Here is a 24695-nt window from a genome sequence, read left to right as displayed (position 1 = left end):
TTGCATTCTCAGTGAGCATTTCAGAAATATAATAGTGATCAGAGATCTCTATATTTGATAAACAAGTCTGTGATAAAAGGGTTGTATGTGTGAATTTGTAAATTAATAACAGACACATTACTTGGTGCTCACATCACTGTTCACAGCACACATCCCAACTTTAAAATGTTTGTAACCATGAACCATACATACTCATTTGGACAGTTTACAGTTTTTGGATGTGAGTATAAAATGGCTTAAACATCAGTCACTCAAATGGGATATAGAGCTATTTTGCTTGTTTTCTCTGGAGAATGTTAGATGAGATGGGGCTGGGTCTTTGTGTTAGCATGCCCAGCCCCAATACAGAAACATCTTTAGGGAATTATATCTGTCAACACGAAAAGATACCCTACAAGAGACACCCAGTAAACAAGGCACAGAAAAGGTACACAGAAAGGATTGTATATCTTACAAACTTTAGCCTGACCAGTAACAAGCTGATAACGCGTTTTAAACAAAAACGGTTTCTAATGCTTGGCAAAGGGTCCACAGTTCCTCAGCTACTACCTCCTTGCCATTACACAGGCCTCAGGGGTTATATCTAACCAGGGCTAAAGTTGAGGGTAAACTCAGGGTTCGAACCGTATTTGTCAGGTTTGCAGGTCTGATACTTCACCACTGCGCTACCTGATGAAAATAACAAACAACTAAAGATGAAATGTCCCATTTCAGTACTGCAGGTCCCAGGGAAAACATTTGTTTTGTTTCTTGGAGTTTAAAACATACACACCTTTTAACGTTTTCAAAAACACAATTAGAAGAAAATATCCTCTCTTGGTTTTGTGTGTGTGTTGATTTTAGGGAAAAAAAAGCCATTTGTCCTGTGCAATTTGGGTGGTTATGCAAAGCGAATTTAATTATATATGCATATTTCACCTTGATCTGCTAATTTCTGGCAACGTCACATCCCATTGCGTTTGTTGATGAGTACCCCCACTTTTATATTTAGGACTTGACTCCTGTATCTAAAAGAGCTGGCATTAGCATCGCGTACTAGTGCTGGCTGGCAGCTAGTGAAAATCATGGTCTGGCAGTGTAGAAAGCGTGTTGGGCCTAGTGGATGTACAATTTGAGGCAACTTCTTTGATTCCTTTACGTGTTTATGTGTAGCTACAGTATGGCATACTCATCAGAGCCACATAGACAAACGTTCCATTGTGCTATTGTATGGACATGGGACACATCAGACAAAAAAAGGCATATCTGCTGTTACTTAGAGGAGCACCACATAGTCACCATATACCAACAGGGTGGTGACTTGTACAGCACACAAATCATTGCTGCAGACATCATTGCATTGATTTGCAATGGGCAACTGTCTGCACGGGGACACACAATGAACCCTGCTTTCCTCATCAAGGTGCCAAGTCACATTGAGATGCCATCTGGTGTGTGCAAGGCAGTGGTTGGCTTGTCAAGAAAATAAAAAGAGCTATGATTCTGAGCAGATATGTTCAGGGTCGGACTGGGTCATCAAATTGTCTCGGGCACCAATGAAAAAGTGTCACATAGTTGCAAATGGCTATTCATTCCTTTTGTGACACTGTTTGAATAGTACCAAAGGGAGAGATTTTTTATAAAATGTGATGGAAATTGTGCATTTTAAAGAATATTTATTTAGCAACAATGATCAAAACTATTAGCCGCACAGTCAAGTACCTCATCAAACTGGCCCACATTCCCCAAAAAGGTGGCCCACTTTGACCAAAAGAACGGGCCCACACCAGCATTTTGCGCTTTTGGTTCGGCCATGGGTCTATTGCCCTATAGGCCAGTCCGAGCCTGGATGTATTAAGTCCATGTCCCAAAGCAGCCACTAGAATACTTAAGAAAGAAAATGACAGTTAACCTTCCCAGGCATGCACGATATGTAACTAAAAAGTAATATACAAAAAAACGTTTGTGTGTGTCAAATAAAAAGACATGCAAATAAAGAACATAGTTTAAAACTTTTTTTGTGTGGCAGGTTAATTCTCTTGGCAGAATGCCTAGGTTTGATCAGCACAACTGATGCTTTGTGCTGGCCTTCAGAATAAACATGCCCCATGTTCAGTTCTTACCCTGAAATGTTAAGCACCTACTGTGTAAAAACAATGTCTCGTTAAATGAGCCATCACTTGTACATTCCCCCCGCTTTAAAGGCTCTGCCAACACAAAGGGCAAGGGGCACAGCATGTGCGCCTCCAAAGCACCTCAGATGCCGCGTTTGCATGATGCATTCCTTGGTTTGTAACAAAGGAATGCTTAACTTTTTACTTTGGCGAGCTGAGAGGCAGTAGTCTGGGTGGGCCCCTTCCGATCCCCTCTATACCCCCCACCTGAGCTATTTAGGTGTGCTCCCCGGGCAGTCGCCCGCCCCAGGAAACGAGTCTGCACCCATAAATACTGGTCTGCTATTTGTCCCCGATGTAATCACATTCTAGTCCCAAAGTCACAACCTGTGCTCGCATTACATTCAATTGCTGTTGTGCAGGTCAGTTACAACACATTGTTACCCTGTGTTATTATTAAGCAGTCCGAATTCCTTCATTGCGATAAAGATACATCCTACCACACTGATGGACAACAGAGAACAGCCAAGAGATGTTACAAGCTGGTGAACTGCGACTGCAAACATTCCTTATCCTAGTACAGTTAGACTGGCAAACATAAGATGACAGAACCATGAGAACTGAATGCTGAAAACTGTGGTTCCAAACCTCAATGAGGGCAGCAAAGTGGCACTGATAATCCTTGAAGACCAATGCCAGCACAGCCTTCAGTGGTACATTTAAGAAAGGGTGCCTTCTAAACGCCTGCAAGAGTACAGCACATCTTTTCATCAATGTCACGAGCACTAATCAGGCCTCAGAGCTTGAAGCACTCAATCTGCACTCTGTTTATAATGAATGGACTTCCGGTATCTCTTGAGAACAATATCCTAGCTATTTTCATCCTACTAAACCTATCAGCTGCATTTGATACTGTTAATCACCACATGATGCTTAAAGCACTAGAGGAATTCACGGGCATTTACTGTCCTTAAAATGAACTACCTTCTTCCTCTAAAACAGAGGGTTAGTCAATCCCTGCACTGTCAATCAAAGCTCTGTTTTACCTCCATAGCTATTCAGCAGGTATATGACACCAGTCAGCTCTCCTCAGGCCCTTCTCAGTCTCATTTCAAATGAATGAAGGGGATACTTTAATTGCTTTCAAACAAGGGGATATCACTTCTGTCTCTCAAAATATCTCTACCTGACTGCCCTGCACATCGGAATGCATGATAAGCAACTTTCTCTGTCTGTAAGGGATGTCCATGATTTAATTGATTCAGAAATGACTGAGGGAGAAAAAAAAACGAGTTATTTGATCGAAAATAACTTTCTGTTTTTCATCCCACAGTCATTTCAGATAACCCGCTGCCACCCACCCCCCTACATGCCCCTCAGTGGCACACTTCACTGTGTGCCGCTGATTCGCTGTTTCCCTGCAACGCCTGTTCCCTTCTCTTCCGTGATCAGGAACCGGCGCCGCAGGGTCCGTTTACTTGTTTTTTCCCCAACTTTATTATTTGAGAAGCGTGCGCCATCCCCCACAACCCTCGAGACCATTACAGTGAACAAGGGTGCGGGAGACCCCCCCCCCCGCAATTTCTGGGAGACTTGATTGAAATTTTCAGCCGTTCAAAATGTTCAAATGCCCGAAATTCGATCAAATCTCCCATTCGTTTTTTTTTTATTCGAACAATTATATGGATTCCGGTTCAAAGCATCCAAGTCACAGAGCATCTTCATGGGCTGCAAAATCCCCCTGCTCTATCCTTTACCTGGCCCACTGTTATGTCTCCTCCTCCCGCACCTGATGCTAGGAAACTTGAAATTGTCTTTGAGGAAAAGCTTTTGTTCAGTAAGCAAAAGCATGACCTTTCCGAGAAATGCCACAATCACCTCCAGCATGCTCCAATGCATCCTTTCCTCCTCAACATGCACCAGAAATTAGAAGTGACTGGAGCACTTGTCCTGTCAAGTATCAGTGCAATTGCAACTGTTTGTACGTGTGGTGTCCAAAGGATTCCCCCTCCAACTTCAACTCATACAAAATAAAGCTGCTAGATACATCCTGGGACTGAAACCTAGAGAACATATCACCTTGTCCTTCGAAGCCCTCCACTTGCTCCAAGTTGGCAAACAATTGACTTCACAAATCTTTGAATCATTCACAAAATGCATTGGCGAAATTCCACTATATACCTCAGCAAGAATAACATATTGTGTATACTCCCTCTATAGTCCTCAAATCCTCCAGTGCAATGAAGTGCACCTTAGTCTACCTCAAGTAAATAGAGATGATGTATGTTTTTGGTCACCTGTGTGTTGCACACAGAGCAGGGTATGGGCTGGTTGAAGCTCCATGCTGAATGTGACAGGTGCCCTGAGTATCCTCCATTTTGGGAAACCCAGGCCGTGCCATAAGAATCAGTTGATTCCTGACAGAAAGCAAGATGGCTCCTGTGACTTATTGGTTTCTATTGCCTGTTACCTTGTTTTCCCAAAGTCCTGGGAAACCCTGACTCTGTCCCTTCCCCTGACTGGCTGTTGGGCGGAAGAACCACATATGGTATTGTGGGGAACTCCGGGCCTGACTGGCTGGAGCCTTCCCAGTGACTGTACATTGTGGGTACACCCTTGGGGTGGGACCTGTGTGAATAGGGTGTGTGACGAATATGCATTGTCTGGTTTCTGTGTGTGTGACACAATGAATGACACAGCCCTGCCAGAATCTGACATGAATGCAGTGTGGTGTGCTGAAAGGCTGGGTGCTTGCCCCAATCCATATTCCTTGTTCTGGGTGTCTGGGTGGAAGTGAATGGCCTGAATGCCTGTATGAATGCCCTTCTATGTGGTTGACTGACTGAGCCTGGCTCAGCCAGAGTGAATGAGGGACCAATGTGTATAACTGGGGACCTCTCACTTGCCAATTTGTTCAGAAGCTGAAGATGAAACGTGAAGCTCATTCTTTAAGCCCAGCTGCAAGAAGAAGAATTGCTGCTGCATTTCCTTTGACAAAATCTAAAAGCTGTTGAGTCTGTCGAGGACTGATCTGAGAGAGGACCTGGCTAGGAGACCTCTCCCTGAGTTATGAGGGACCATCGTGTAAAGCCTGCTGCTCTTCAATGAGGTACCATGGAAGCCAGTCCGAAAGGCTGTTGACAGGAGAAGGGGTCCGCTGAGAATCCTGAAGGGGAGCGTTGAGTCATAGAGGGTGTCGAAGTCCACTGCCATCTACCGGGGTTCCGAAGATTTCCGTGACTCCTCGAAGCTAGTCGAGTCGTGTCTCCCACAAGTGGGGACAGCTTGACGCTGTGCTGCTCGATGACCGGAGCAGCAAAGCTCCACCTTGCCTAAGAACATTTGAACGAGGGCTCCCTTGCCATCACCTTCAACCACTTTGTCCCGTCGAAGAAAGTTGAGGTCGTCGGCTTCTGTGGAAAGTCCGCTGGTGGGTTTCCCGCCACCCAAAGCCAAGAAAGACGTCCGAGGACACTGACAAAGTAAAGATTTGAGGACCAGCCCATAGTCGAGTCCCGATCGCTGAAGCTATCCCGAGGTACGTGCTACGGCTGCAGCACTGACAGGCCACAGGTCAGAGGCTGCCGAAGCAACTCCCAACAATCGATGCCCACTACCGGGCCCACATCCATCACTGAGTCTTCTTTGCAGTACTGAACAGTTTGCATAGAGGTGTACTGCACGCCTCACCTTCCCAGGCCTTCCTGGAACGATCATTGAAGAGCACAGCGCAGATCGAAGCTGCTGTCTCAACACCAGTGTTCCACTTTTCTTCGAGGAATCTCAATGCCCGGTGGCTCCTGCTTTAAAGGGAGTCCACCCTTGAAGGATCCTTAGATGAACCGTCAAAGAAACTCTTCTATCTCAGGTACATTGGGGTGGTTGAACCTTTTGACCAGGAAGCAAGACTTATTAAACATTAATGAACTGGGCTTCTTGATAGTTTTATTACAGGTTGTCCAGGTGGGGGTATCACCACTCAGAATTAGTAGCTGGAGAAAGCATTCTGCCCTTATTTAACCTAACGTGCCTTCCTTCCAATGATCTATGTTGATACACCTTACTGCCTGATTTGTATGCTACCTTATAACTGTCAGCAGTTGATTCATTTTAAAGGAAACTAAAGCTAAGTGTGGCAACACATAGACATTGTATATATTTGCCATATTAGGATTACCATAGTACAAAGTGTGTTATTAGGTGTGTAGATATCTCTGAACCATATTTTTATATAAAGAACTGTGTTAGCACATGACATAGTGTGTGGACATTCCTTTGGGGGGCTTTGGTGGCTCACTGTATTTAGGAACCAGCCCAAATCACCTCCTGAGAGCTTAAGGCTTGGTTGCTCATCCATTGGTACCCCATAGATAAACTTGGCTGGGGTGCTCTATGCCTCTGTTCTGCCTTACAGATACCCCCTCCAGTCTTTGCGATGGTGGCAGTGGTGGAATGCGCTAATGGATTTAAAACTCAGTGTGTAACCTTGCCACCTACAACATATCCACACTTTGTTGATTTGAGGTTTAGTTGTGCATGATAGGGTAACTACATTACAAGAAATGGAATCTATTGCAAATGGCATATTGACTAGGATGAGCTTAGAGGCTCTCCAGATTGCTGGTCAAGAGACAGAAATAGATGTTACTGATAAATCTAGGGCAGAGCTTACAGCTGCTCTTGTGGATTACCAGGCAGATTGTGACACACATGATGTAAATGGGGAAGGCTCTGATGGGGTCCTTATCCCTGGTGAAGTCACAGATGTTGCCACTGGGAGTGGGACCTTTCATGTCACTTCAATTCCGAAGCCTAGCATTGTTTCTTCAGGGGATACCTTGGAATGTGACTTTGCAACATCCATACTGCTGTGAGTGTTGTGCCTCTGAGACCTTCCATGCCTCTACATTTGTGGTTATTTTCTGGTTTTGTAGGCCCCACGGCCCGATTACACCCTTCTTGCCTCCCTCCCACAGCCCCCTTTCCCCTTCCATGTTTTCCCCATCCTCCCACCTCCCAACCCGCCCACCGGCCCTGATTGGTGCTCATTTCCTCTGCAGCTAGCCTACCGGCCAGCACTGCTTGTATGCACCCTCTTTGCAACCTCCATACTGTGGCGAGGGTTGTGCCTGTGAGACCTTCCATGCCTCTACATTTGTGGTTATTTTCTGGTTTTGTAGGCCCCACGGCCCGATTACACCCTTCTTGCCTCCCTCCCACAGCCCGCTTCCCCCTTCCGTGTTTTCCCCATCCTCTCCTCTCCCAACATGTCCACCAGCCCTGATTGGTGCTCATTTCCTCTGCAGTTGAGCCTACTGGCCAGCGCTGCTCATGTGCACTCACTTTGCAGCCTCCATACTGTGGTGAGTGTTGTACCTCTGAGACATTTCAGGCCTCTGCCTTTGTAGTTATCTTCTGTTTTTGTAGGCCCCACGCCCTGATTACACCCTTCTTGCCTCCCTCCCACAGCCCGCTTTCCCCTTCCGTGTTTTCCCCATCCTCCTGCCTCCCAACCCACCCACCGGTTCAGATTGGTGCTCATTTCCTCTGCAGCTGAGCCTACCGGCCAGCGCTGCTTGTGTGCATCCACATTGCGACCTCCATACTGCGATGAGTGTTGTGCCTCTGAGACCTTCCATGCCTCTACCTTTGTGGTTATTTTCTGTTTTTGTACTCCCCACGGCTCGATTACACTCTTCTTGCCTCCTTCCCACAGCCCGCTTTCCCCTTCTGTGTTTTCCCCATCCTCCCGCCTCCCAACCTGCCCACCAGCCCTGATTGGTGCTCATTTCCTCTGCAGCTGAGCCTACCGGGCAGCGATGCTCATGTGCACCCACTTGTCGACATCCATACTGTTGTGAGTGTTGTGCCTCTGAGACCTTCCAGGCCACTACCTTTGTGGTTATTTTCTGTTTTTGTAGGCCCCACGGCCCGATTACACCCTTCTTGCCTCCCTCCCACAGCCCACTTTCCCCTTCTGTGTTTTCCCCATCGTCCCGTCTCCCAAACCCGCCCACTGGCCCTGATTAGAGCTAATTTCCTCTGCAGCTGAGCCTACCAGTCAGCGCTGCTCGTCTGCACCCACTTTGCGATCTCCATACTGCAGTGCGTGTTGTGCCTCTGAGACCCTCCATGCCTCTACCTTTGTGGTTATTTTCTGTTTTTGTAGGCCCCACGGCCTGATTAGACCCTACTTGCCTCCCTCCGACAGCCTGCTTTCCCCTTCTGTGTTTTCCCCATCGTCCCGTCTCCCAAACCCGCCCACCATCCCTGATTGGTGCTCACTTCCTCGGCAGCTGAGCCTACCGACCAGCGCTGCTTGTGTGCACCCACTTTGCGACCTCCATACTGCGGTGAGTGTTGTGCCTCTGAGACCTTCGAGGCCTCTACGTTGGTGGTTATTTTATGTTTTTGTATGCCCCACGGACCGATTACACTCTTCTTGCCTTCCTCCAACAACCCGCTTTCCCCTTCTGTGTTTTCCCCATCCTCCCTCCTCCCAACCCACACACAGGACCTGATTGGTGCTCATTTCCTCTGCAGCTGAGCCTACCGGCTAGCACTGCTCATGTGCACCCACTTCGCGACATCCATACTGCAGTGAGTGTTGTGCCTCTGAGACTTTCCAGGCCACTACCTTTGTGGTTATTTTCTGTTTTTGTAGGCCCCACGGCCTGGTTACACCCTTCTTGCCTCCCTCCCACAGCCCGCTTTCCCCTTCCGTGTTTTCCCCATCCTCCTGCCTCCCAACCCGCCCCACGGCCCTGATTGGTGCTCATTTCCGCTGTAGCTGAGCCTGCCGGCTAGCACTGCTCGTGTGCACCCACTTTGCAACCCCCATGCTGCAGTGTGTGTTGTGCCTCTGAGACCTTCCAGGCCTCTACCTTTATGGTTATTTTCTGTTTTTGTAGGCCCCACGGCCCGATTACACCCTTCTCGCCTCCCTCCCACTGCCCACTTTCCCTTCTGTGGTTTCCCCATCCTCCCACCTCCCAGCCCACCCACCGGCCCTGATTGGTGCTCATTTCCTCTGCAGCTGAGCCTACCAGCCAGTGCTGCTCATGTGCACCCACTTTGCGACATCCATACTGCGGTGAGTGTTGTGCTCTGAGACTTTCCAGGCCACTATCTTTGTGGTTATTTTCTGTTTTTGTAGGCCCCACGGCCTGGTTACACCCTTCTTGCCTCCCTTCCACAGCCCGCTTTCCCCTTCCGTGTTTCCCCATCCTCCCGCCTCCCAACCCGGCCCACGGCCCTGATTGGTGCTCATTTCCTCTGCAGCTGAGCCTACCGGCCAGCGCTGTTCGTGTACAACCACTTTGCGACCTCCATACTGCAGTGAGTGTTGTGTCTCTGAGACCTTCCAGGCCTATACCTTTGTGGTTATTTTTTGTTTTTGTAGGCCCCACTGCCCTATTACACCCTTCTTGCCTCCCTCCCACAGCCCGCTTTCCCCTTCTGTGTTTTCCCCATCTTCCCACCTCCCAACCCGCCCACCAACCCTGATTGGAGCTTTGCTCCATATCTTCTGATTCTTAACCAGCCTGCAAGGGCAGCCCTCTACCCAGCAGCCCCTGCAGCTAAGGGCCCCAAAGCAAAGGGCAGCTCCCTCTGAGGCAGCTTCAGATCGTGTCTGCAGGTGTCAGAAGGGCAAGCTACTAGCCAGCCACAAACTTGCAGCCAACCAAAAAGGAAAGTGTAATCAAGGTCACCCCCTCCTCTCTAAAAAAAACATATTTAATGATATATTAGCCTATGTCATTCCTTGCTTAGTATTTGACTGGCCTGTGATAACATGTATACACACCCAACTCCTAAAACTGCACCACCCTCCTATATACGCACACCCTTAATATTTCTGTACAGCTCTCAACCTGCCAAACCATACTGTCTTGTATTCTGCCTCTTACGACTGTGTCACATCTAGGTAGTGTGCTCAAGGTTTACTGTGTTGTACGCTGCCTCTTAAGACTGTGTCACATCTAGATATTGTGCCCTAGGCATATTGTTTTGCATTTCACCCTCTTAGTCTATCTCAAATCTAAATAATGCGCTCAAGGTTTACTGTGTTGTACTACTCTGCCTCTTAAGACTGTGTCACGTCTAGATAGTGCGCTCAAGGTTTACTGTGTTGTATTCTGCTTCTTAAGACTGTGCCACATCTAGATATTGTGCCCCAGTGATATTGTGTTGCATTCCACCCTCTTTACCAATCTCAAATCTAGTTAGCACACTGAAAGTTTACTGTGTTGTATTCTGCATCGTACGACTGTCACATCTAGAGAGTGCGCTTAAGGTTTACTGTGTTGTATTCTGCCTCTTAAGACTGCGTCACATCTAGAGAATGTGCTCAAGGTTTACTGTGTTGTACTCTGCATCTTAAGACTGTGCCACATCTAGATAGTGCGCTCAGGGTTTATTGTGTTGTATTCTGCCTCTTAAGACTGTGTCAGATCTAGATATTGTGCCCTAGACATATTATGTTGCATTCCACCCTCTTAGCCTATCTCAAATCTAGATAGCGCACTGAACATTTACTGCGTTGTAATCTGCCTCTTAAGACTGTGTCACATATAGATATTGTGCCCTAGGCATATTGTTTTGCATTTCACCCTCTTAGTCTATCTCAAATCTAAATAGTGCGCTCAAGGTTTACTGTGTTGTACTACTCTGCCTCTTAAGACTGTGTCACGTCTAGATAGTGCGCTCAAGGTTTACTGTGTTGTATTCTGCCTCTTAAGACTGTGCCACATCTAGATATTGTGCCCCAGTGATATTGTGTTGCATTCCACCCTCTTTACCAATCTCAAATCTAGTTAGCACACTGAAAGTTTACTGTGTTGTATTCTGCATCGTACGACTGTCACATCTAGAGAGTGCGCTTAAGGTTTACTGTGTTGTATTCTGCCTCTTAAGACTGCGTCACATCTAGAGAATGTGCTCAAGGTTTACTGTGTTGTACTCTGCATCTTAAGACTGTGCCACAACTAGATAGTGCGCTCAGGGTTTACTGTGTTGTATTCTGCCTCTTAAGACTGTGTCAGATCTAGATATTGTGCCCTAGACATATTGTGTTGCATTCCACCCTCTTAGCCTATCTCAAATCTAGATAGTGCACTGAACATTTACTTTGTTGTATTCTGCCTCTTAGGACTGTGCCACATCTAGATACTGTGCCCTAGGCATATTGTGTTGCATTATAATTATTAAGTTTTGATACATAACTAGTTTTTGCCAAAAAGTTGAAAGGAGAACAAAAGATGATGACAAATGGGAATTGTCATATGTTGCTTCAAACCCCTAAACCAATCCTGACTTTGAGGCTGGGTTTGGGAGGAGAAAGAAGGGTAACTGTCCAATCCTAGTGGCAGGGATCACTGCAGGGTACTTGTCCAAGATTGTAAAATTGGTGGTATCATCACTGCTATATAAGGGGGACTGCACTAGGACAGAGAGACAGAAGAAGGAGAAAGACAGGATTACAGAGAGAAGAGACAGACCATCGGGAAGGCTGCTGAAACTTACCATCTGACAGCTATCAGGAGATACCAGAGGAGATTGCTGAAAGTGCATCTGGGTGGAGCTGTCTATCTCTAGAAAGGCATCAAAGCTGACTTGGTCCTATGGTGGAGAGTGGGAGCCCATCTTTGAGAGTAGAGTGACCAGACCCCTGCCCTATCTTTCCAGAGTGTCCTGAGATGCAGCTGGCTTTCCTGAACTTTAAACACAGGCTTAATATGTAAGTAAAACTGAGCCCTGGGAAACCAAAAGGTGGGATGTCTGCTTGCCTGGAATCCTTTCTCTTTGTAATGGGGGGGGGGGGCAAAACTGTGTAGATCCTTAACCTATGTAAGAAAAAATATGAATTTAATTAATTCCTCATTTTGCAGAACACTGCAGTTGGATTTTGTTCAAATTCGAAATTAACAAAGCTCACTTCCCAGTGTGCACTGAAAACTATAGCTTATGATTTAATTGGGTAGTCCTTTTTGTCCAGCTGACCCTGACTTTTTTAAGGAAGAGGGGTGTCTTTGTTCTTAAATCAATCCAACCTTTTTATCCAGCTTCCTCAACACAGGCCTTTCAGTAAGGGGGGTCTGAAATCCAGAATTCCCCAAAGCATTCCAATTTTTCTGTCTGACTTCCCAACATAGACCAAGTGGTTGTTTTAAAACAAAGCGATAAATCACCCTATGTTTATTTTAAACCAAAAGTGTGGGCGAAACTATAATTGCCATATGTATTTTTGGCAATCTTGAAATCCTACTGCTACCCTTTTAAGCCTGCAGGAATATCAAAATCGTCATTGATCAGTGTATTTTGTGAAGTGAAATTTGCAGAAAGTGAACAATTGTGATTGTGTTCTTTTTAACTCACTTTTGTGGTTTATTTATGCTAAGAGAAGTTGATTGTGTTGTGCCATGGATAAAGTGGTTTTTGACATTCATGTGCTAATTTCTATTACTTTTAATTTAAATAAATACCAATATGTTTCCCGTACACCAGCATGGTGCTTGGCTCATTGTTAGCTCAGGGGAGGGGGATCCAAGGGACATGGTATGTGTCTGAGATAGGGCTAAAGAAAAGAATCTGTTAAACAGATTGTTGCATAACCATGTGAGTGGGGAGGGAAGGAGTGTTGAGGGTGGCTTCTCAATAAACCATTACAGGTACATGGGTCAATGTGTAGGTTGTGCAGTGAGCATAGGAAAATGTGTGCAGATTATCCCCACACATTTTCCAGAGGTTCATCTACCATTATTAAATTTCATATAAAATTTCAAAAAAGCCATGCGAGCGCACAACTACTCTGTGAATGGTCGAATTCCTCCCAAGGTTCACCCCTGCATGTGTGCACCTACATTTTGTTAGGCAGAGAGGTGAGGGAAGCCTTTCCTGAAACTGGCGGTGTTAAAGTGTTACAGTGTTTGTGCAGAAAAAATGTACTTTAACAAACGCAGTAAAACTTTAAAGCTGCTAATTTCAAGAAAGGCTTCTATCACCTCTGTCATATTGCGCTATAACATTTACTATGTGATAGTTGGTCCATACACCAGACCATGGGGTTAGATCAGCGGGGCAGAGCCTCCAAGTATGACACGCCGATTTTCTGCAGTGTCCCCTCCCTCCCATCATCAGTTAGACCCCCCAAACCTCTCCGAAATGTATGTTTCGTTGTCCTCCTGATGGTGTGTATTCAAATATTCCCTGTAATCAGTGCTGGTCATTGGGCCGGCTCTCGGCGGATCCGAGATCCGGCACCAGATATGGAGCCGGATCTCGGGATCTGGCCAGAGTCAGCCACCCAAGCCGATGGGCAGCATTGCCTTTTACCGCGGCTTTGGCATTGTGCATTACACCCCAGTGCCAAATCCGGCGGTAAAACGCAATGCTGCCGTGGCAGGCGCTTTTTAAAAAAAAAAAAAAATTAAGCATTCCAGCATTGCTGGATGTCCACTACTTGCCCCCCCCCCAGACCACGCCCCCTCGGGCCACGCTCCCCCACCTTAACTCCTCCCCCACCCGGGCCCTTGTGTTGTGGGATCCCCCACCACATTTTTTCCATTTCCACCACTGCCTGTAATTATTTAACCTGGCAGCATTACACGTTGCGTGCTGTACCAGGGTAACTACAATTTCACAAATACGGTGCGGGGGGCACGCCCTGCATCATGAAATAATGGGTGTTCTTAACCTGAATCTGCAGCATGGGTGACATGCCTGCTTCATGTGTGAATAATTCCTTTGGTCGTTCCTCAACAAAGATAAGCGATCCAGTGTTTGGCGCCCTCTGGAGGTGTACGGTTCCTCAGCGAGGGAGTTTGAAGGTGACGAACGGGTGAGCAAAGAGAATGGAGGAGGCACCCCGATAACCGGGGCAGGGGCCTTCCTCCTTCCGCTCTCTCACCCCTCCCCCCACAGGGGCAGGGGAGAGGGCGGCAAGGTGAGCAGAGGAGAGGGCGCCAAAAGCCCACAAAAGCCCGCGAAGGGCAACAAAGGAAGAAGGAGGAGCTGGGGCTACATAAGCGGCGGGCGCCCGGCACAGGAACACTTGCAGCTCGTCCTGCAGCCGGGCGCCCGCCAAAATCGGAGGATTTCGTTTTCGTTTCCAGTGGAGGACTTCGTTGTTGCTGTTTGGGAGGCTGTGATCCCGCGATGCTGTGGCTGCAGGAGTGCTGTTTTCGACACAGAGGGACGAGGAGTGGCGATGTTGGGGCGATGGCCAGTGAGGTGTTCCAGCGGGGAGATTTCCAGCGAAGGAGTGGATGGTGTTTCGGCGGGGAGTGTGCTTCGGGTAAGGAGCGGGGTGGAGATAGCGCCATATGCGCGCCGTTGTCGCTTCGGAGGTAGCTGGGTGCGCTTCCGGATTAATAGGAGAATGGGGTTTAAGTTTTAGCGCTTTTAATGCGGCGGCGGGCGCATATGGGGTTAACTCCGTGACGGGCGGTCTCCTCGGTTCATAACCCCTGTGCTAATGAGTTTGGCAATGGGAACTTCCACTCGGGAAGAAACGCGGTTTAGCTCGTGATGAGTGCAAGTGGAAAGTCCCCGTTACCTGTGTGCCGCTATGGAAACTCTGTGTTCTTGGGAGGGAGCATATATACCAAGGCACTTTAGTCTTAAGGGCAGTCCCTTGGTTGCATGCAGAGTCCTTCCTTGGATTGAGAGATTGCGGCCTGCTCCATTGTTGTCGGCAGGGGGATTCACGGGCTGGCAGGCCATTTATACATTGAAATCTTCAGCAGTTTGCATGGGTCGATGTATAGGAATAGGGTTCTAAGTCGGATTTCAATTTGGCATTAAACAGGATTTTTATATTGAAATATGAACTTGTGAGTCATGCCGCCCACATGTGTTTGCGAGGTGGGCTGGGCATCTTGCCTGCATGCTGACTGTGCATGGCGAGGGATTAGGTGGTTACTTGTTCTGTAGCTCTTTGTGCCTTGCTGTTTCACCATGTTGTGGAGCTTGTGCACGTCTTGAGCTGTTTAGAGGTCAGGTGGTTCTCCTCCATCTAGTGGTGTCTAGGTAGGTGTGGGGCCAGTAGTGGAATGGGTACATGCACCTATGTATGAGAATTGGAAAGCACAAGGCTACCAGGGAAGCAAGAGAGCGCTGTACACAGAGGAAACGCACTCTCGGTTACAGGCAGGAGGAGCAGAGGAGACTTGCAGGGAACATTCAACGATTGGCGAGATGTGGCGGCGAGCCCGATTAATTTTTTGTGCTGCAACACAAGCAAACCTAAACGTTAAATCAGCCTCGGTGGCACAGTCAGTAAGTGTTGTGCCTTGTACCTGATAGGTTGGGGGCTCGCGCCACTGCTCCAACTTCAAAATTCTGAAAGCGTTTCGAGAAAAAATTACAATTTTTTACCGGGAGGCTAGCTCAGCGGCAGCGTGCTCGACTTGGAAACAAGAAAACACGGAGCAACACAGGTTCGGTCCCTGGGTCGCCCTTAGAAACATCTGGGTATTAAGCGCATTATAAATAACCTATCATAATACTAGTTGTCACCAGTTTCATGTATTATGTTTGGAATTGTGTCCTGATAAAAAGGAAAGGGGTGTCCATTTTACACTCGGGCTTGGTTTTGGGTCACGACATCTCCGCGCTGGGTCTACGTCACTCCGGGGGTATGTCCCTCCGGGGTACGCGCTCGTATTAAACGACAATAAGGGAGCTGGTCGGCGGTCGATCTTATGGGAATTGCTGCAGGGGTTAAGGTTTTAGGTGCTTTTGATGCAGGGTGTCCAGTCCAACAGCTCAGTCGGGCTAAGCTGCGTTAGGGCATTCGTTGTGGAACTAAGTAGGAGTATACAACTAAGGAAGAATTGTGGGAGTAGTGGTCCGATTCGCACATTAATAAGCGCTGCAGCAGAACTTGCGGAGTAAAGTACATATGGCACCTTAGGGGCCAGACGTGGGTACCGGTCTAATGCCCACCCAGGTGGCACATTTTGGGGAAAGTTGAAGTTGGGAGCTGAGGTTGTCCGCAACATGCAGATCAGGCAGGTGGTTTCTGTTAGCACAGCACTGGGTGGGTCGGCACACACGAGTGGTCCCGGTGGCCTAATGGATAAGAAACTGTTCGCCTAATCCGGCGGTGGTTCGGGGCAATCTGGTTTTTAAGGCGGCATTCTTACTTTATAAGGAGGAGGATAGCTCAAGGGGTAACGTGCTCACCTTGGGAGCAGGACGGTACAAAGCACTCCAGGTTCGTCCGCGCATAGAGGCCTCTGGGTATTGAGCATGGTATGAGTAACCTAACATAGTTCATACACAATTATTAAGAGGCTCTAGAAAGGCGGGCATGACTTCTTCCATTACGGTTGTGCGGGCAGTAGTAGTTGAGGTCAACTGGTTTAGTATTGCAGGCACGGGAGGGCGTCAAGAGAGTGACAAGGCGTAGAAGCTACTATGGTGTGTTACTTCACTGTGCGAGTTTTGACCAGTTACTGTACGGTAGTCGTTAAATTGCACAACTTACGACACATGTTACTGTCAAACGCCTCCTTGGGAACTATTTAAACTGTCGGTACGAAAAGGAAAGATCTGACGCATGCAACGGCGGGACAAGCAGATACGACTCTCCCCAAGGGATGGGGGAGGCCTCTGGGCAGGGACTACAAAAGGGCACTATAAACAGTATTGAATGACGCCTTACATTATGTGTGGGAGCGCCACGAGGCAGGTAGCACCCAGTGGCGCTACAAGGATTATGGCATGCCTCTTTCCAACGTTAGGGGGTGCATCAAGAGGCAGGGGGGACAAAATATGGTTATTAAGCACTATGGCTGGACTCTGGTGTCGGGTGTCAGAGCGCCGCGAGGCAAGATGGTAGGACTGAGTTGCAGGATGGTGCGACATGGGCACAAATGTGGGCTAAGAAGTATAGCAGGGACGTAATAGCAAAGTGCGGGGGAATTTATGATAGGGCAGTTGTAACGCACCGGTAGGCTAGTGTTTTAAGGCGCGATTTTGTGGCAATACGGTGCCTTTACAAGTGAGGTCCAGGTACGGGCACAGCTTTAAAGAACTGCTGCAATACGTACGGGCTGAAATGAAATGGGGCCAGTGGCCGTGTTTAGGAGTTTGCGTCTAATGTTTTGAGCCCATTTGGGTGCATTATGGGAATGGTAGTTGGGCACAGGATTGGTATCAGATTGGCTTTTATTCGGTAAAGTAAGGTATGCCAGACGCAGTCATGCCCCTGGCCGGGGCTTAGTGCCTGGTATACCTGCTAGACTAAGTCCCGGAATGCGTTTAGGCATTTGCCATGCGCATTTCTAAGTAAGGCGGATTCCATGCAGCTGCTACGCATTGGTCAAGGTGCTCTCTATTGTTTGGAAATGGAAAAATGGCGGCTTTACAGTGAAGACATTTTCTGTCATTACACAGGCATGGGATTGGTTTTTCAAAAAACAAAAGTAATCAGTTGGTTTCCAGTAATGTCCTCACGAATAATGGGGAAGACTTGCTACGAATAGGGATTTTCGGACCATTGAGGCTAGTAGGTGCAAACATGGTGTAAGTGCATGGCCACGGGATATGGTTTCCCGTGGTATTACTGTACATTGACGGTAACAGGTGTATGCACAAGGCCATGGATATGGGGGTATTCACTAGCCATCGATGGTAGCAGGTGCAAGAAGGGTGCATGGCCAGGGGATGGTGCCTGGCGTACCCCTTAGGCGTATACACAGCCCACAACTGTTGGGTTTGAGAGATGGGTGCGGGGATATCTCCTGGGTTGATCGCCTTGGCTTTACGGCAGGGGGGCATATGGCCAGGCGATTGGGGGGACAGCCCCGGGTACGGTTGTGTGGGGGGGGGCACTGCTGCGCGTAGTGAGTCACTGGTCCCTCCCCCGGGATAGCACGATAAGGGCACGGAGGTAGATGGATACCTTTGTAGGCGGTCATACTTGAGCAGAAATTGGTGTCTCGGTATAGGGTATAGGTTAGTTGACCAGGGGGTAAAGGCTGCTGGGGCGCTCAGGTCAGTTGCGGGGCCACCGAGGTGGACGCACAAGAGGGCATACCCTGCAAGGCAGGAGGTCCAGGTTGGGAACATGGTGGGGTACCTTACCACGGCATGACCTAGTAGTTGCAAGGGCACCAAAGCGTGGGAGATGGCTCAGGCTGTCCATTGGGCTGCTGAGGTGGCCACGATGGAGACACATCGCAATTTATTGGGGATTGTGTGCACGGGTCAGTTAAGTTGGAACAAAGATAACACCAGTATGAAGTGGCCAGGGGTGAAGGTTGCTGGGGCACGCAGGTCAGTGGCTGATGCACAGGAGGACATACCCTACAAAACAGGTTGTCCAGGTTGGGTCATGGTGGGGTACCTCATCACTGCAGGGCCTGGTAGTTGCAAGGGCAGCGATGCGGGGGAGAGGGCTCAGGCTATCCATTGGGCTGCAGAAAGTGGCCACGAAAGTTACTAATACACATCGCAATTTATTGGGCTGACGCACAGGGGTTAGTTCGGTGGAATCAATATAACATTACTAGTATGTAGCAAAAGGGGGATAAGTTTTGAGCCAAAAGACAAGTCAGTACGTACAGTAGCTTCGTGTATAGACTCCACTACTCGGGAGTTGGACTAGCGCCTCTTGGGAGCCTAACACGGCAGGGGCGTCTGGTGGTGGCAACGAGGGCTCCGCTTCCTCGAACAAATGGCTTTCTCTCAGCCCGAAAACACCTGTAAGGGCAGGGAGGTATCAGGCACGGAGGGTGGAGAGAGTTGTGTCCACGAAGGGGATGGTTGGATAATGCAAGGAACAGAAGCGGACCAGCGCCTCTTGGGAGCCTAAAAACGGCAGGGGCGTCTGGTGTCGGCAACGAGGGCTCAGCCTCCTCGAACAAATGGCGCTCTCACACCCCTAAAACACCTGCAGGGGCAGGGTGTTACCAGGCACGGAGTGTTGGGAGAGTTGGGCCTAGTAAGGAGATGGTTGGAAGAGAAGGAGGCAGTTGGCTTCAAAGCAGTGGTAGAATCAGGAGCCGGTGGTGCGAGAGGATGGAAATGTGGGGTGGGACTGAGGTACCCCAGGATCAGGCACAACTGGCTAAGGTGACATCCCTGGTCAAAGAAGGATAGAAGGACGGGCACCGGGCAGCAAGGTGTACACGGAACTTCTAGAGCTACAAACTAGGAAAAGGGGGAGCCACGGTGGGCGGTAACCCACCTTTGGCGTGGCGGGTTGTGGCAACCTATGATAAGACAAAGACTCCGAATGAGCCATTGCTAAACCGGAAGGGGCTTCGCCCATTCTAGACAGCGCCTCCTGGGAGCCTAAACGGCGGGGGTGTCTGGCGGTAGCAATTGGGGCTCAAACTTCCCCCCAACAAACGGCGCTCCCCCAGTCCGCAAAGACCTGCAGGGGCAGGCGGTTTCTCAGACTCGAAGGCCTTGGGGGAGTTGTGCCTGCAAGCAATATGGAGGTAAAGGGGGAAGCAGGACGAGGAGCAGTCGCCACACCTTTTGGAACTAAATTTTAATACCTGTTTGCAGTGGTTATGTATATGTAAAAATAAATCTGCGGCCTTGTTATGCCAAAACAAGAGAAATGTCTCATGAAGCACTTTACTGGAGGGGAAAGGAAAGGGGCTTGCAAAATGAGAAATGGTTGATACAAATGGCATAGCTAATGGACAAATGCCCAGGTTATGAAGGTGACGAACGGGTGAGCAAAGAGAATGGAGGAGGCACCCCGATAACCGGGGCAGGGGCCTTCCTCCTTCTGCTCTCTCGCCCCTCCCCCCACAGGGGCAGGGGAGAGGGCGGCAAGGTGAGCAGAGGAGAGGGCGCCAAAAGCCCACAAAAGCCCGCGAAGGGCAACAAAGGAAGAAGGAGGAGCTGGGGCTACATAAGCGGCGGGCGCCCGGCACAGGAACACTTGCAGCTCGTCCAGCAGCCGGGCGCCCGCCAAAATCGGAGGATTTCGTTTTCCCACCCTCCCACCCTACAGTTATGAGGAAACCTGGACGTCGTTGTCGCAGGATGACCAGGCGGGTTGTGGCAACCTATGATAAGACAAAGACTCCGAATGAGCCATTGCTAAACCGGAAGGGGCTTCGCCCATTCTAGACAGCGCCTCCTGGGAGCCTAAACGGCGGGGGTGTCTGGCGGTAGCAATTGGGGCTCAAACTTCCCCCCAACAAACGGCGCTCCCCCAGTCCGCAAAGACCTGCAGGGGCAGGCGGTTTCTCAGACTCGAAGGCCTTGGGGGAGTTGTGCCTGCAAGCAATATGGAGGTAAAGGGGGAAGCAGGACGAGGAGCAGTCGCCACACCTTTTGGAACTAAATTTTAATACCTGTTTGCAGTGGTTATGTATATGTAAAAATAAATCTGCGGCCTTGTTATGCCAAAACAAGAGAAATGTCTCATGAAGCACTTTACTGGAGGGGAAAGGAAAGGGGCTTGCAAAATGAGAAATGGTTGATACAAATGGCATAGCTAATGGACAAATGCCCAGGTTATAGTTCTGATGTTTGTGTTGAAGCCATAAATGATAGGACGCCACCGGCAAACTAAGGGCACCTCTGAAGTGAAGGGTCATTGTACTGTGCCATACTCCACATAGAGGCGAGAGGGCGGCTTCTGCTTGCTGTGAAAGAGAGGCAATAACGACCAGTGTCAGAAATAGAAACATAAACAGGCGGTCGGGGGTGATTTCCTCACAGACACTCAAGCAAAACGAGATGTGTTTCTATTTGCCTGAAGTTGCTTTCAAATGAGTGGTACTGCAGGGGGGAGAAGGCCCATGTGGAATGCTAATATGCGGTTATGCAGGGGTGTATAACACATGGCACAAGAAGCCTTGGGTCCGTGATCTTTTGGGAGATGTCCCAGCAGGCTGGCACCTCTGCAAGGTCTGAGGCGGGCCTCTGCGCAACAGACGGGTGACATGACAGGAGCGCACAGTCGGTAAACAGGGAAAAAAGGCGGGAGCTCCCACACGCGCCAGCGGCAGGTGGTGCTCAGGACCACTGCCCGGGTCCACCGAACCGACCACTATCGCCATGGCGACGGCGGCAGCGTCCAGGGAGCCGGCGAGGCAGCGCGCCGCCCGCGGAAAACAATTTCTCCAGAGCAATTTGCGGCTCCGCCGAACAGGAGAAGTGCGGCGGCGCAGGTGAGAGCTAACGAGGCCGGGCGAGGGAAGCCGGGAGGAGGCAGGGCCTTTATAAAGGTCGCCGCCTGCGGATGTTTGTGCTTTTCCTGCTTCTATTTCCATCCATGCAATTGCATGGCCCATAATACAAGAACCGGCCCTTATAGGGTCCCCGCTCGTTTTCAACAGCTGTACTACCAAGGCTAGGGAATGTCTAAGGTGGAGTCAGAGAGTTGATAGGCTACGGTAAAAGTGACGTAGCCGAAACCTCTCAAATGCATCTTGGGCTGGGGCAGAGTCACGCCGTCTCTTCCGAATCCTTCTAACAGAGGTACTTCTCCTGCGCTGTCACGGTGCACATCTCTGTGGTCAATACGATTCACCCCTCTTCCTTCCGATCTGCATTTCTATGGTCTGGGAGAAGCATCTCGTGCTGTCAGTGTACGTGTGTGTTCTCTGGTCAGCGAGGGGCATCTCTCCGGTTATCAGCGTTTGTGTTTCCGTTGCCAGTTACGGACACCTCTTGTTGCCAGTCTGTATCCCTTCTGGGGTGCACTTCTTAGTTGGGTGCGTGTGAGACCGGCAGTTGACCTATAAGTTCTAGGGAGATGTGGGCAGGTTTAAAGGTGGTTCTCCTTCAATACCCTTATACCCCAGCATACACAGTTCATAACCTTATATCATACTCTTAATTTGCGCTCTGTGGGAGAATTCGTGTGTTTGCTTAGTACAGTCAGCCAGAAACACTCCTACTCGGGCGGAGTATCTGCGAGGCCGGGACATGTACTGGAAACCCCTGCAGCTTTGCAGAGGTCCAAAGATAGTCCTCCGATAGGTGTCCCTGCATGCACACTTTGTTGATCTAACGTTAAACAAGGCATAGACAAGTACACCAGGCTCACCCTTTAGTAACACGGTGAGCCCCTCTGGGAAATATTCTCTAAAAGCAGGTGGCATTGCTAAGAATGCATATTTGCATATACATGTAATCTCAATACATAGAGTACTTCGTTATGGCAGTCTCACAATAAATAGCTAGACGTTGTGATTTTCTTCTGCTGAACAGGAAGCAGGTACAACTCTGCAATGGATCCCCAGTAAAGCTGGAGACTAAGGATCCTTAAGGCAGCACATGTTCAGGTGTGGATTATTTCATGGTGAGTCAGCTTGGTTGCATACCAAGACGAAGTACTCACAACCCAGAATCTACTGCCAGCCATTCACTAACATGCTCTCATGGCCTTTGTGGAACTTTGTGCCCATCCATCAAAACCTCAATCAATGGTCCAAGACCATGTTAAAAAAGAACATAGTCCACCAACAAGGCTGTAACTAAGATAGAAGACATTGCATGGCTCAGTAACAAGGATGGAAGAGCATCTTCAGGATACAAACGGGTTTCAATCTTATTTTATTTATTTATTGTGTACTTACAATGAGCCTATACAGCAAATTGTGTTACAAGGCATAACAACACAAGGGGTGGTGGGGGGGCAGGGGATGGGAGGGGACAGGGATGAAGAGGTACAAAAACAGCCCTACTAGGCGTTGTGTAATTCAGATCGTGCAAGTGCATAACAAGAAGTGCCGGGGAGTGGGGATAGGGCAGAAGTCCCCGGACAGAGCAGAATGAGCTAATGCTAGGGAGAGGTGGGGGAGGACGAAGGGGGGAAAGGGACCCTGGGCTAGGCGAGTGATAAGGGAGGAGGACATGTGAACAAGTGCCAGAGGAATGCAGAGAGTGCAGGGGGATGAAGGTCCACATGTGAAATGCAAATGCAGGGCTTTGTGGGGTGAAATAGCACCAGATGTGAGGAGTAAAAGGCCAGAGACAGTTATGAGGGCCCCCCCAAAATGAAAGGCCTGCCCTGAACTAATGTGGAAATGAGGCCCTGCATTTTTAAAGCAGAAAGGAGTGAATTTGGGCCTCAAAACCCAGAAAGGCATACACATTTCAAGTGCCAGGCATAAGGGAAAGACATGAGACAGGAGTAGCTACATTTTGGGAAAGCTGAAGTAACATCCTTACAGTCCACAGAGCGCTAAATGGGATGTCAGCATTGTGAGCTAGAGTTGCAGTGAAACAGATTGCATTCCAGCAGGAACATTAAAAAAAATGTATAAATCAGTTTTTTCCTTTAAATTACAGCTGTCCATCATGAGCCCATCACAGAGGAAATAATGCACATAAACTACAAGGGGATGTTGAATTGCAGCAGAATTAAGGCTTTTTCACGGATGAAACTACACAAAGTGACATTTCAATTGTGCCTTTAAAATGACACTCTGCGCATCCAGATGTGCAACGAAAGTCTCTAAAAATGTAATTATGTTGCCCATCTGTAACTACTGTGTGCAGGGAACTACTTTGCAAGTGTTTGACATGTTAAAATTGTGTGCATTTTCAAGAGTTTATTTCAAAGTAAAAGGCTTTCAGTGGGGGGCAGGCCTAATCTTGGTTTTGTTTCTCTTTTCTTGTGTCTTCAAATGAGAAACTAGATTCCAAAGTCTGTTGTCATGGGGACATAACTAGTTTCCCTTCAAGCATAAGTGCTTGCTCTTAGAAATACAATCTGAATTTCCAGCAGAGATCAAATTTGTGGTGAGGGCAAGATAAAGGAAGCTCTTCTCTCCAGCTTTTATGAGCCAAACCACTTAGGCCGCAATAAAACTGGCTGTAGCTGGCAATTAGCTCTTGAAGCTTTGAGCTAATGTAAACATGGGACCCCCTCTTCACATCACAGCTAGGAACAGACCCATGCCAAGGGTGGGGGCCAGGGTTAATGAGTGGTTTCACGCCCATTGTGCAAAATTGGAGATACGCTTTTTATTGTATAACATTGGCAATATTGGTCGCACAATAATCAGGGTAGGCATTTTGAAAAGGTGAACGTTGACTGCTTCTGGTCAATCAAAAACGATTTTGGTGGGGACTATACAACCCAAGTTATTTAGGCAAACATTATGGGGCACTCCTGGTGTGATTAAGAAATATGAATATTTGAGAACAATATGTAAAATATTATTCATATTCTGCCCACCGAGCGCCATATTTTTTACAGATATAGTTTGGGAGTAAATGAGGGAGAACTGTAGCTCTGCAATGGAATAACCTACAAACTTTTCAGTAGGGTCATTTGATTCACAGTAAAATATAGTGCTCATAAATGCCCTCATATATGTCCAAATATGAAGATTAAGGGCATTTGTCATACAGTGAGATTTCTATGTCCCCAAGCCAGACCAAGCCCTCCTGTCAATATAAGATGACAAAGGGGTCTCCTTCTCTGGTTTCCCAAAACACTCCCACATTTTCTGGACCTATCAGCCCACAGATGGGAGTCAACTTTTGCACAGTGCCCAATCCATTCTGCAAGAACTATAACACACCCTTGACGTCACTCTCCCTATAACTAGGCAACCCCTCCTAAAATCAGGGCTCTTCCTACTACATTCTGAGGTGAGCAGCTGGTGC

This window comes from Ambystoma mexicanum, chromosome 2p (assembly GCF_040938575.1).
Source record: "Ambystoma mexicanum isolate Mex_15411 chromosome 2p, UKY_AmexF1_1, whole genome shotgun sequence".
NCBI classification, from domain to species: domain Eukaryota; kingdom Metazoa; phylum Chordata; class Amphibia; order Caudata; family Ambystomatidae; genus Ambystoma; species Ambystoma mexicanum.
The sequence above is the reverse complement of the archived record's forward strand: the minus strand, read 5'-3'. Positions refer to the sequence as shown.